The following is a 12395-nucleotide window of genomic DNA, read 5'->3' on the forward strand; positions in this document are numbered from 1 at the left end:
TCAAACTGCAGCAGGTCACGCATGTCGATGTATATTTCACCAGAAGCCCACCCACCCCTGTCCAACCAGGATCTATTAATACCAGGCCCCGAGGCTTGTGAGAAATGGTCCACTTTGGCATTTTAGAGGAGCCTAACTTACTTCCTGCCTCTTCACACCAGGAGAGCCCCGGGTGGTTCCTCTATGCATCCAGCTCTTGTTTCCTTCCTTGCACTTCTTCACACACATCCATATACCCACATGCGCACACAAATACACACATCCAACAAAGGCCCTGAAGATATCCTTGTGTCTGTGGCCTGCAGGAGCACACGGATATATGTCAAAGCCTCATTTTCTCATCTCTTTTGGAAAACGGGGGGGGGGGGAGTTTGAAGGCAAAGCTGAAAACACATGGCACCTTTCACCTCTAGGGACAACCAGGGAGGAGGGGAGGCCAGGGTTTGGACAGGGTGGGGGAGTTCTGAAACACTTGGTGTGCGTCTGGCAATGGCAGGGTAATTGCTGTTACTGGACAGCTAGGCAGGGCATATATGGTTGTGTTTTACAACCTCATTTTCTTTATATCGCCATCATACCTAGTAGTTATGATAGCATTATATTTTCATTTTCATTTTACAGACAAAGGGAGCCGACTGCTTGATGGTTTAGTGTCGCTGGCCATGGAGAATCTCAAACAAAAGCCATCGGACAACAATACACTTTTCCTTTAAAACTGGCTCATGTTAGATCTTTTGTACTATTTAAAAAAAATAATAATAATCTAGCTATGTCCCCATGACCTGGTTTCTCTGCAGTGAGTCCAATGGTTTTGGTTGAAAATATGGCCAAATTAAACTTATAATGACCTGATGATGGTACTAAATGAAAGTCATTGAATCATCAGAGTTATTACAATTTATCCTCCTGTAAAACTTGACAATCGATCCAAAAGATTCAAGACATTTCCCTCAAAACCAAAAATGTCAACCTTTATGGAGTCCCTAGAGGGAAAGTAAAGGGACCAAATGTATTAGTATTCATCCTCTGGGGATGATGATTAACTTCAAACACTGTCATGGCGATCCATCCTCTACTCCAGCAGACATTAACCTGGACCTTTTTTTTTTTTTTTTTAAAGTCACATCACGATAAGGTCTCTGATAAACATTTGTTTTGAGAGATGATAAGACACTGTTATCTTTATTTCACCAGTTGTCTCCAAAGTCTCATGCTACCCAATGTCCCATTGACAGTAATCTGATTGTACATATCTAAAAAAAACAAGAAGTTATGGCGGTTTAGGAAGCTAACGAAATGGTTTTAAATGATGCATGTGTGTTTGTGTTCAGTGTACACTTAAAACCAGCTTTCTCTGACGTCAAGACAGTTATAAAGTAAGGAGGACAGGAGAGAGAGAGGTAGACGAGAGGAAGGGAGTGCAGGAAAGGAGGGAGGAGGAGGAGGAGGAGGAGGAGGAGTAGGGGTGGATGTGTGGACTAAGATGCCCTCGATCTCCCAGGGGGCAAAAGCTCTGGAAATGGCTTTGTCGTTCAGAGAAAGTAAGGCAAAGGAGAGGGAGAAATAAACAGTACAAAAGAACAGGGAACAGTCAGGTCAGGAAACTGTCCGTGACCTACTGGACAAACAAATTGGTTTGCAGGCAAAAAGGATTAAGAGGTTGAGCTGGGCAAAAAAACAAGAGTGACTGATGTTGCAATGTGAGCTCATCCATTTTGAAGTGGGGGGGCTAAATTTAGAGGCTTCATGTGGAAGTGTATTGTGTGTTTTCCCTCTCTGTGTGTGTGTGTGTGTGTGTGTGTGTGTGTGTGTGTGTGTGTGTGTGTGTGTGTGTGTGTGTGTGTGTGTGTGTGTGTGTGTGTGTGTGTGTGTGTGTGTGTGTGCGAATGCTCTGCAAGTCAATATTTGTCTGCTTTGCCACGTCCCTAGACATCCCATTCGGCGCAACAGACCGTAAAGCTGTCAAATGCGACCTGAATATTCTCTGTCTTCATCTGTTTCCTCCTTTTTCTCTCCCTCCCTCTTCCGCGTGCTCTCTCACTTCCCTTTGATTTCTTTTTCCTCTCCGTCGATAACAATATCATCGGGAGCAAACGTGTTCCTGTGCTTTTGATGGCTCGTCTACCACCCCCCCACCCACCCCCTCACAGAACGGCAAGATTATGTCCTCTTATCTACGCCGCTGTGTTTGCTCACACCATAAAGTAATTTCTGCTCGTGTGAGTCTGTGTCTGACCGACATTTGTTAGATCTAGCGCGTGTTTTATAGTTACTGCAATATCATCTACATAATACATTATCTGTGTTTCATGTGCAGCTACTTTTTGTCTGCCTCGTACACTTTGGTTGTAATTGTCCTGTGAGGTTCTACTAAAATGCTGCTGCCTCCTCCGTTCTCATCCATTTCTATTAACATCTGTAGAGCTTAGATCAACCAAGGCTAAATCAGTTATGTTACTCACATGGTGGCCATCTTTAAAAACAAAAGGGAAACCGTTTAACAAATCCAATTCAGCTACTTTGTTATCTCCGCCAGGAGATCATGTATTCAGTTGTGTGTGTTTGTGCACATGTGCATCCGCTTGCCTGTCCACGACATCTCACATACAGTTGTGGTCAAAAGTTTACATACACTTGTAAAGAACATAATGTCATGGCTCTCTTGAGTTTCCAGTTATTTCTACAACTCTGATTTTTCTCTGATAGAGTGATTGGAACAGATACTTCTTTGTCACAAAAAACATTCATGAAGTTTGGTTCTTTCATGACTTTATTATGGGTTAACAGAAAAAGTGACAAAATCTGCTGGGTCAAAAATATACATACAGCAACATGAATTAGCAATTTTGGTGACTTAGAAAGTTGTGTCAATGAAATGAGCTTCATAGCATGGCCTCTTAACTTCTTGTGAGTGATTATGAGTGACTACAGCTGGTGACTTCTCTAAGGCCATTTAAATAGGGCTCATTGGATACAAACACCCACAAACGCTACAATGGGAAAGTCAAAGGAGCTCAGCATGGATCTGAAAAAGCGAATCATTGACTTGAACAAGTCAGGAAAGTCACTTGGAGCCATTTCAAAGCAGCTGCAGGTCCCAAGAGCAACAGTGCAAACAATTGTTTGTAAGTATAAAGTGCATGGCACTGTTTTGTCACTGCCACGATCAGGAAGAAAACGCAAGCTATCACCTGCTGCTGAGAGAAAATTGGTCAGGAGGGTGAAGAGTCAACCGAGAACCACCAAAAAGCAGATCTGCCAAGAATTAGAAGCTGCTGGAACACAGGTGTCAGTGTCCACAGTCAAGCGTGTTTTGCATCTCCATGGACTGAGAGTCTGCCGTGCAAGAAGGAAGCCCTTGCTCCAAAAGCGGCACCTTAAGGCTCGACTGAAGTTTGCTGCTGATCACATGGACAAAGATAAGACCTTCTGGAGGAAAGTTCTGTGGTCAGACGAAACAAAAATCAAGCTGTTTGGCCACAATGCCCAGCAATATGTTTGGAGGAGAAAAGGTGAGGCCTTTAACCCCAAGAACACCATGCCTACCGTCAAGCACGGTGGTGGTAGTATTATGCTGTGGGGCTGTTTTGCTGCCAATGGAACTGGTGCTTTACAGAGAGTAAATGGGATAATGAAGGAGGAGGATTACCTTCAAATTCTTCAAGATAACCTAAAATCATCAGCCCGAAGGTTGGGTCTTGGGCGCAGTTGGGTGTTCCAACAGGACAATGACCCCAAACGCACATCAAAAGTGGTAATGGAATGGCTAAATCAGGCTAGAATTAGGGTTTTAGAATGGCCTTCCCAAAGTCCTGACTTAAAATCCCATTGAGAACATGTGGACAATGCTGAAGAAACAAGTCCATGTCAGAAAGCTATCAAATTTAACTGAACTGCACCAATTCTGTCAAGAGGAGTGGTCAAAGATTCAACGAGAAGCTTGCCAGAAGCTTGTGGATGGCTACCAAAAGCGCCTAATTGAAGTGAAAATGGCCAAGGGACATGTAACCAAATATTAGCACTGCTGTATGTATATTTTTGACCCAGCAGATTTGATCACTTTTTCTGTTAACCCATAATAAAGTCATGAAAGAACCAAACTTCATGAACGTTTTTTGTGACAAAGAAGTATCTGTTCCAATCACTCTATCAGAGAAAAATCAGAGTTGTAGAAATAACGGGGAAACTCAAGAGAGCCATGACATTATGTTCTTTACAAGTGTATGTAAACTTTTAACCACAACTGTACAACTGGATGCATCAGCCTTGTATTTATTGCGCTCATTTATGACTTCCCATTTTTTGAAAACATCGACAACATGTTTTGTTAACTTTTTATCATTGACTGCAGACTCCTCGCTACTCTTAACAGGTCAGTAGGAGCCTCAAGTGATCAACAACAGCTTCAGTCTCTTGTTTCTGATACCGATTACAAATTGCTTCTCTCTTGATTTACACTCCTAAGTAGGACAACTGCATGTAAGTGTGTGTGTGTGTGTGTGTGTGTGTGTGTGTGTGTGTGTGTGTGTGTGTGTGTGTGTGTGTAAACTATCGCTTAGTGTATGACAAACTGAACCAAGCGTGTGTTCTTATGTTGGTAAAAGAGAGCTATATTATATATATATATATATATATATATATATATTATATATATATATATATATATATATATATATATATATATATATATGTTTTGGGAAATGCGCTTTTTTTTTTTCTTTCTTTCTTTTTTTTTTTTATATACATATGTATACATATATATATATATATATATATATATATAAAATTATATTTTGAATCCCTTAAACAGAGACACTCAAGTGCACCGCACACACAGGTGTATCCGCTTATACACGCACATAGGTATACAAAGGTATTTTCATCAGGATGGGGATAATTACTTCAGCACATATATTGGGGTTATCCGGTCAATATGAAGCGCTACACAGTGAACTGCATAGATTCAAATGAGGGCGTATCTGTTGCGTTATAGTGGTAGGTTAGGGGTATTGCTTGTAGCAATAGCCTAAACCTCTAGACGCCGAGATGTTAACATTCCTGGTGGACCTATTGCTGTCAGGATGACGACCAGTTTAATGTCACTTCAGTTTTGTAGCAAATTATCAAATCTGATATATTTTAATTACATACATTTGATATTTACCCAATAAAAGTCGGATAATTACGTTGCATTGGCTACAAACAGACGACCAAAAAGCAGTTGTATGGTAAACTTTTCAGATGAATTATTCTTTGTCGCTTTATTTTCATATATATCAACAGATATTTAAACATTGTGTAAATTGTCTTGCTGCGGCAACATTTAAAAATTCTGAGACACTTTCTTTAGATAGCTAACTTGCCCTGTGTTATATTATGAAATCTATATTCTTCCAAGATATATTATGAGAATGCTGTCGTGATCGCGTCAGATGTTGATCTAAGCCACCTCCTGCATGTTGCCATCTGTCACATGCTTCCTGGTACACATTAAGATTTATGTCAGCTAAAAATGCATTTGCTAAAAACTCGATTCCTGTATATAAAAAGGTGATTAAATGACTGAAGGTGGATTTACCCCATTACATCCCTAAATGGAAACCCTCTTGATTGTGCTGCAAGACTTGTGTAATAATGTGCCTGTAGTTGCGGTGACTTATTGCAAACTCATCCTGTGTGTGTGTGTGTGTGTGTGTGTGTGTGTGTGTGTGTGTGTGTGTGTGTGTGTGTGTGTGTGTGTGTGTGTGTGTGTGTGTGTGTGTGTGTGTGTGTGTGTGTGTGTGTGTGTGTGTGTTTTATTATTCTGAGAGGCAGCCTGGCGCGGGCCCAGTCTTCTCTGAGCCTTGATAAAAACGTGCTGGGAGCATGGCGGTACACACCTACTCCACTACAGGGTACAGGCAGTACCGTGGCCTGTCCTCTCCAACTGGCAGTCTCTGTGCTGCTGTACCACTGATAAGGGGCTGGTGTAAATAAAACTGTACAGCACGACTCGTTATAACCCTGAAGGTAGAGAGAGAGAGAGAGAGGGAAGGAGAGGGGAATGAGAGAGAGAGAGAGAGAGAGAGAGAGAGAGAGAGAGAGAGAGAGAGAGAGAGAGCGCATGGTGTCTGTACTCATTGTTCTGACAGCATACTGCGTCTGTGTGTGTTCCTGCGAATGTGTGTGTACTTGTTTTGCTATTTGTATATGAACCAGATTGAGTTTCAGATGGGAATAAACATCTTTTTGATGCCTTTTAAATGTCGTTTTGCCCATTGCTTAACTTTTTAGGGTAAAGCTCAATCTTTACATGAGTGTGGCGGTAACAGTGGAAGTTATTTTTCATGGTTATGAGAATGAATAGAAGTCCTCGTAGATGTAGTGAAACCGACGTGTGTGAATGTGCTCGGGGGGGGGGGGGGGGATGCGTGTCTGTGTGTGTTTATGGATTTTTTTGCAGTTTTTTGGTACTGAGAGTACTGTCTTACGTAAGCCATTTATGTAGGCTCAGTGAACAGCCAGGCTATGTTTTTGTTGGTGACTGCGCTTGTCTGCCTCCCTCCCTCCGTCACACATACACATGCACGCACACACACACACACACACACACACACACACACACACACACACACATGCACACGTTCTCTCTCCCTAATCTGTCTGTCTGCCTCTCTCTCTCCTGCCCTGTTTACACTCTTAAAAACCACTGAGTGTGATATTGGTCGGCCATCGACAGATACACTGTAATTTAATTTCCCATTTAGCCTCCCTGACTCCTGAGAACAGATCGTTCAGCCACTTCCTCCAGAAATATCTGGCAATACAGTAAACTGTGTCCTGCCCTGCTAGAACCGAGGCTGCACAGGAATTGGAGTGGAAAACAAACTGAACTGAAGCTTTCTCACGTCAAGTTAACCTTTCCATCCGCCCATGCAATCACAATTTCACTCATCCACGACTTGTTTTTTAATGTTAGACTTAACTCTTGCATGTTGTTGTAAAATGAAGTAACTTTTTTTTCAGGTCTGTGTATTTTCCAGGACATGTGTGGCGGTGGAAATCTGACATGGGACAGTTTTTCCTACTTCATTCTAACAGACCATAGGAGAATATAATCTCCGATTTAACCTTGCTTCAATTTAAAATGTGCACCGTTAAATTCCCATCACAGCTCCTCAGGAAAGTTAAGCTCGATACATTTCAAGCCTTTTTATGCAAAATACAAAACTCATTAAAAATATCTAAATGATCTCAAGGAAACTTATTTTCTTGTCAGCCTGTTGCAGCCAGAAACGTGCGCTGTGACAGTTTATGATCAAGCTTCAGTCCACAAGAGAGTAAACTTAGCATGTGGCTATCTTGGTTGATCCTCAACATTCTGACCAGATCAGCTGATTGTCACCAAATGGTGCTGATGCATTTTATTATAAGAAAGAAAAGCTAAATTCCCTAGGTTGCCTACAGTATAGAAATAAAGACAGTTAGCATTTTATCCCGTACGCACCAGAGGTCATGACCATGTTGAATTCAGCATTTTATGTATTACAGCAGGCTTATTTTCTAGGAACAGTGGAGAGCTGTTGTTGAACCTTTACTCAATGTGGAAGCTCTTAGACAGGGTTTTGTTTTTAGTGTGTAATGGATGCTAAATAGTGTCATGCCATCTCATGCAAGTGGGCATGTGATGACTATTTTGCAGTAAACAGAAGGTATTTGCATGACTTTGCTGATAATGCGTGTTTAGCTGGAGAAACGAGATAATTTAATGAGAAGATTGACAGCATCATCAGACTATAAAATGGCCAGCAGTGGTTAAAGAGGAAAGAGAAGTTTTTTCTTTATCTCCTGTGCAGGATGAAATGTTTGAAATGCCTCCTATCAACACGGTGGCCTACTTTCTGTGTGTCGCTTTGAGCAAAGACGGGCTCTCTAACTCTTATGTTTAATTCTGCGATTGTCTTTGATAAAAGATTCTGTTTAGACTGCAATCCCCACGGGGGGACATCTGTTGCGAACTTAGCATATATGCTCTACCTGAGAAAGAAAGTAGGTTGGAACAACAAGTGTCACGTCTGTGAGTGTGGGAACACTGTCGCACGAAAAAATATTTAGTCTTCCGCAGGAGGCACAGAAAAGCAGGACTATCACCCCAAACAAACAGGGCCTTTCTCTGTGTCTGACATGTTCTTTTGAATGAGGAGAGCTTCTGAATGGCGGCATTATGAGATCACATAGCCGAGCTGGGTGATGTGAGTGCTGATACTGTGGGTGTTGTTGCACCCAAACGCACTTATCACACCCACAAACCCCCAAATGGGCACTGAGGTTACTTTTCACCCCTTGTCCCCGTCTCTCTGCGTCACAACGCTGACGATGGTTTGCATTTTCACATTCAGATTCCATGCACACATGCAATGAGTGTAACAGCAAATAGGACAATGCACCATTGCACACCACATTATTTAGGGAAATGGGAGAACGAGCACTTAGTATGTCAGGGGAAATTACAGGCCAGGGAATGCACCATCACTTTCCCGTGAGGCCCGCTCAGTGGGCTAATCCACAAACCTCATCACGTCTACGTGGTGAAATGTTGCCTGTGTTAAGGGAAGCTAACTTTAAGTGAAACACTCTTGCTTAATGCCAAGGAAGTGGTGCGAGTACCTAGAGTCAACTAGACCCAACAGTAGTCACCGGTTTTATTTATAGAGCACAGAGTAACAAAGAGATTTACAAGTCGAACAAAAAAAGGTTAATGATAGCATTGTGACATTGTTTTAGCGTGAGATGGGGACACGTGTCCCATGATTGCAACAGGCTGACTCAAGCCGTTCTTCTCTTGGCTGCGTTACTTGTGATTTTAGACTTTGATAACTTGAAAAGCTCATTTCCATATACTTAGCAGGGCCTGCTTGCTATGTTTACTTCTGCAAAGAACTAAGCACTCTTAAAAGAAGAACAACACTAATGTAAACATTTGAAAAACCAAGTTGATGTAAAATTGCACAAGTTGTCCTTTCAGGAAGCAAAGCCACCGGATGTGAACTTTTCACTTCTTGGCATACACTTACAGCTACAGTCAAATCTGGCATCAACAGCAGCACTAGCTAATCCAACTTTAAAAATCAGCACAACAAACTGAGGGGTTAGTGCTTTTGAAAAGTTAACAATGTGGTGCCATATGAATGAAAGGTTTCTTTTTCAGGGGACGCAGGGCCTGAAAAGACAGATCAAGTTTACAGTATCTTCGCGGGGCGGTTATATTGCTCTTTGCTGCAAGGCTTTGCAGGAAGTTTACTTGATTGGCAGGGAGCCTTGTTCTCGTTTACAGCCCTTTATGAAATAACTGAGCCACACTGCGCTGCAACAACAGTTGTGCAATATTTCAGAGAGGGAAGCGAAAAGGGAAGCGGCTTCAGTGGCATGTGGCACCTGATCACCACCCCATCCCCACCTCCCAACATGCACACACACACACACACACACACACACACACACACACACACACACACACACACACACACACACACACACACACACACACACACACACTAACTCAGCATGGGTTGTGCAACTTTTATTATGTCAGCTTAGGGCTCAATCTGTGGCAATGTGACACAAGACTGCCCACTAACAGAGTCGACTACCATTTGGAGATTCCTTGTTGTTTCTATTTGGTCTTTTTTTTTTGTGATTGTTCAGTTGTTGTTTTTTTTACTTCACATTATCTTTTGAGCCTTCATTCATACCTGTGGTTCCTGATGAACGGGAGGGATGTGCCGATATTTAATATTTGTTTTGTGCAAAGGAAAATCTCACTAAATCAAATTTAAAGATCAGGTTTATTTCAATTTTGAAATAAAGTGCCTTTAGAGTGTACTTCTGTGTGGGCCCCTGAGTAGACTGCAGTTTAAATGTCCAGGGATTATTAAAACACACGTAAGATAAGAGTTACAGCTGATGTCTGGTGTGTGTGTCCCCTGTCCCGGTTACCCCGTGTCTCCTAACTAACAAGTTCACCCTCCTGCGATCAAAGGGGCCTCAAGATTTATCACTTTAATTTGGCAGTGAAAATGGCTGATGGCGGCTGTAACCAAGCAGAGGGCCCCCTGTTAGCACTTAGTTGGCTAACTAGAGTGACGGGCATCTGGCTGGGTGGCTGCCTGGCTGTGTGTACCCTGGGTTCCTCCCCCATTTGCCCCACGGTGACCCCACACAACTCCATTCTCCTTGAAGCAAGGCACCATGCAGGCATTTCCTGACAATTTATGTCCTTGTGCCACAAGCAGGGGCATGCCCTGCACTAAAATCCTAGCCCTGGCCCTTATAGCACACGCGCCTTGGCCCCCCAGAAGACTGGTTATAGTGTTGCACCGCTGTCTGTGAGGCATCACTTGCAGTAGCCATGCTAGTGTTAAGCTACTTTATTACAAATCACATATATTTTACAATACTGCAAACCATAGTTGTGAATGTGTTTTTCCCTTACCTTGCAGGCAGCCATTGGTGTCCATTTTTTTGCTGCTGTTTTAACCAGAGTAGATCTTCTGAGCATAAATGCGCTTTTCCAGGAACACTTAGTGACACACTCACACAGTTATACACATTCACACCTGGAAGCAGCCCAGTACAATCACAGTTTGTGATCTGTTGGCCACTGAGGAGCCCACCTGGGGCAGCTGGGTTAAGTACCTTGCTCAGGGGCACCTCAGTGGTGGCAATAAAGGAAGGGAAATAGTAATTTGAAACTTGCTTCACATGAAACTTACTTCTGACTGCTTATTTTCAAGTTTCAAGTAATTGCAGATTCATTTTCATAGATGACAGTATTAATGGGCTAAAAACCCAATATGGGCTTTAAAAAAAAAAAAAGAAAAAAAAGAAAGTATATCTACACATAAATGTGTATTGAGCACTGATATTAGTCTGAGTAGCACATGATGGAGTGGATTGCACTTGAATAGTCCTAAAATTGCCACTGCAAGGGCAATCAATGAGCTCAAATCAATATGATGGAAGGATCCCCATGCAGTTTAGCAGAGTAACAGCAGCATGCAAAAAAAAAAAATTATAATTACAGTTTATTCAACAATGATGAATCAGGGAGTTAAAGAAGCAACAGAGGGGCTATGTGATTAATGCAAATTAGGGACATCAGTGGGTGTGTTGGGGGATTCTGTCTACATCTCCACTACATGTCTTGTTCTCCAAAGGTTAAGTGGCTGCTTTTGCCAGCTAATTCCGCCATATGCTCATCTGTGCATTTGACACTGGCACGCCATACGCTCACACTACAAATTATGCCTCTTGAATATGCAGCCAATTAAAAAGGACATTGCTCACCAGCTCAGTCTAAAGCTGTTAAATGGAAATAAATCTTGCGATATCACAGACGAATCTAAGGTGTGCTGGTTTTAAAGGTTGCATTGCAGTGACTTATGATCTAGTCACGCTCACTTGTGCAGCCTACCGTCTTTTGCATAACTTGTTGCATAAGAGCTGTACTGGCAGGCACACTCTGTCATGTACGGTCTGGGTCATTTCTCCTTTTGGTAGGGCTTATTACAGTACAGGCCGTTCCCTAATGTCACTGCGGTTGCAAAACCACACAAGTCATCTCTCCTTGACTTTTTTTTTTCTGTCATCTAAGAATTGGCTTCCTGTTTTCATTGTGTTCTCGTTCTCTCTCTGGAGGTGTCGTAACCCAGGAGGACGTGCCAAGAACAAATCAAGGTCTGGTCGGGAGAGATCGCTCTGTGCTTGCACTGGAAACAGACGCGCACACCCGCACACATCCACCCATGTTTTGAACACACACAATATCCAGATGTTAAATGTGTTTGTGTGTGTGTGTGTGTGTGTGCGCACGTGTCTATTTGATGTGTGATGTGTATGGCATGTACAGTGCTTGTTGCCAAGCCATAAAAAGTCGTTTGCCTGGGCCTGATCTGATGTGTCCTTCAGCAGAACCCTGTACTGTATTTGTGCATGCCAGGCTCCTGTCTCTCCTTTTGTTGTTGTACAAGGTTGTACACATTCATAAAGGTGAACATGACAAACCAGATCATACAGTAGTACAAGGGCTACACACAAAGTGTGGTGCAAACAAAAGTGGGAGAGTACTAAACAATAACTTTATGGCATTGAATTAAGAGCAGGAACATATCATCCTTGCATATTAAGCCGACACAATGTGTGCACACACTAATCATGTTCATTTGGGTCTGAAGTATATATTGGCATGAAGAGTGTTTGTTTTAAATATCCATAGATTTGGAGGTTAAACTTGCAAAAGAGTAGAGCTAGAGAATAATGTGCATTCTTGCTCTGTGTGTCGCATGACCTGTCAAAATAAAATATCTGATTATTTCTATTACTGGAGATGACACCTCCTGCCACTATTTGCATATTCA

At 42.3% G+C, this 12395-nt stretch overlaps 1 protein-coding gene across 1 annotated transcript in view; it reads left to right on the plus strand.

Annotated features, from left to right (window-relative positions):
* The window catches only part of zbtb16a (zinc finger and BTB domain containing 16a), a 142873-nt gene that overhangs the window by 79462 nt on the left and 51016 nt on the right, over window positions 1-12395 (plus strand). The gene's annotated exons all lie outside the window — the stretch shown is intronic.

Source organism: Cebidichthys violaceus, unplaced genomic scaffold, assembly GCF_023349555.1.
Source record: "Cebidichthys violaceus isolate CVI_PGR_0920_01 unplaced genomic scaffold, fCebVio1.0.p SCAF_20, whole genome shotgun sequence".
Classification (NCBI taxonomy): Eukaryota; Metazoa; Chordata; class Actinopteri; order Perciformes; family Stichaeidae; genus Cebidichthys; species Cebidichthys violaceus.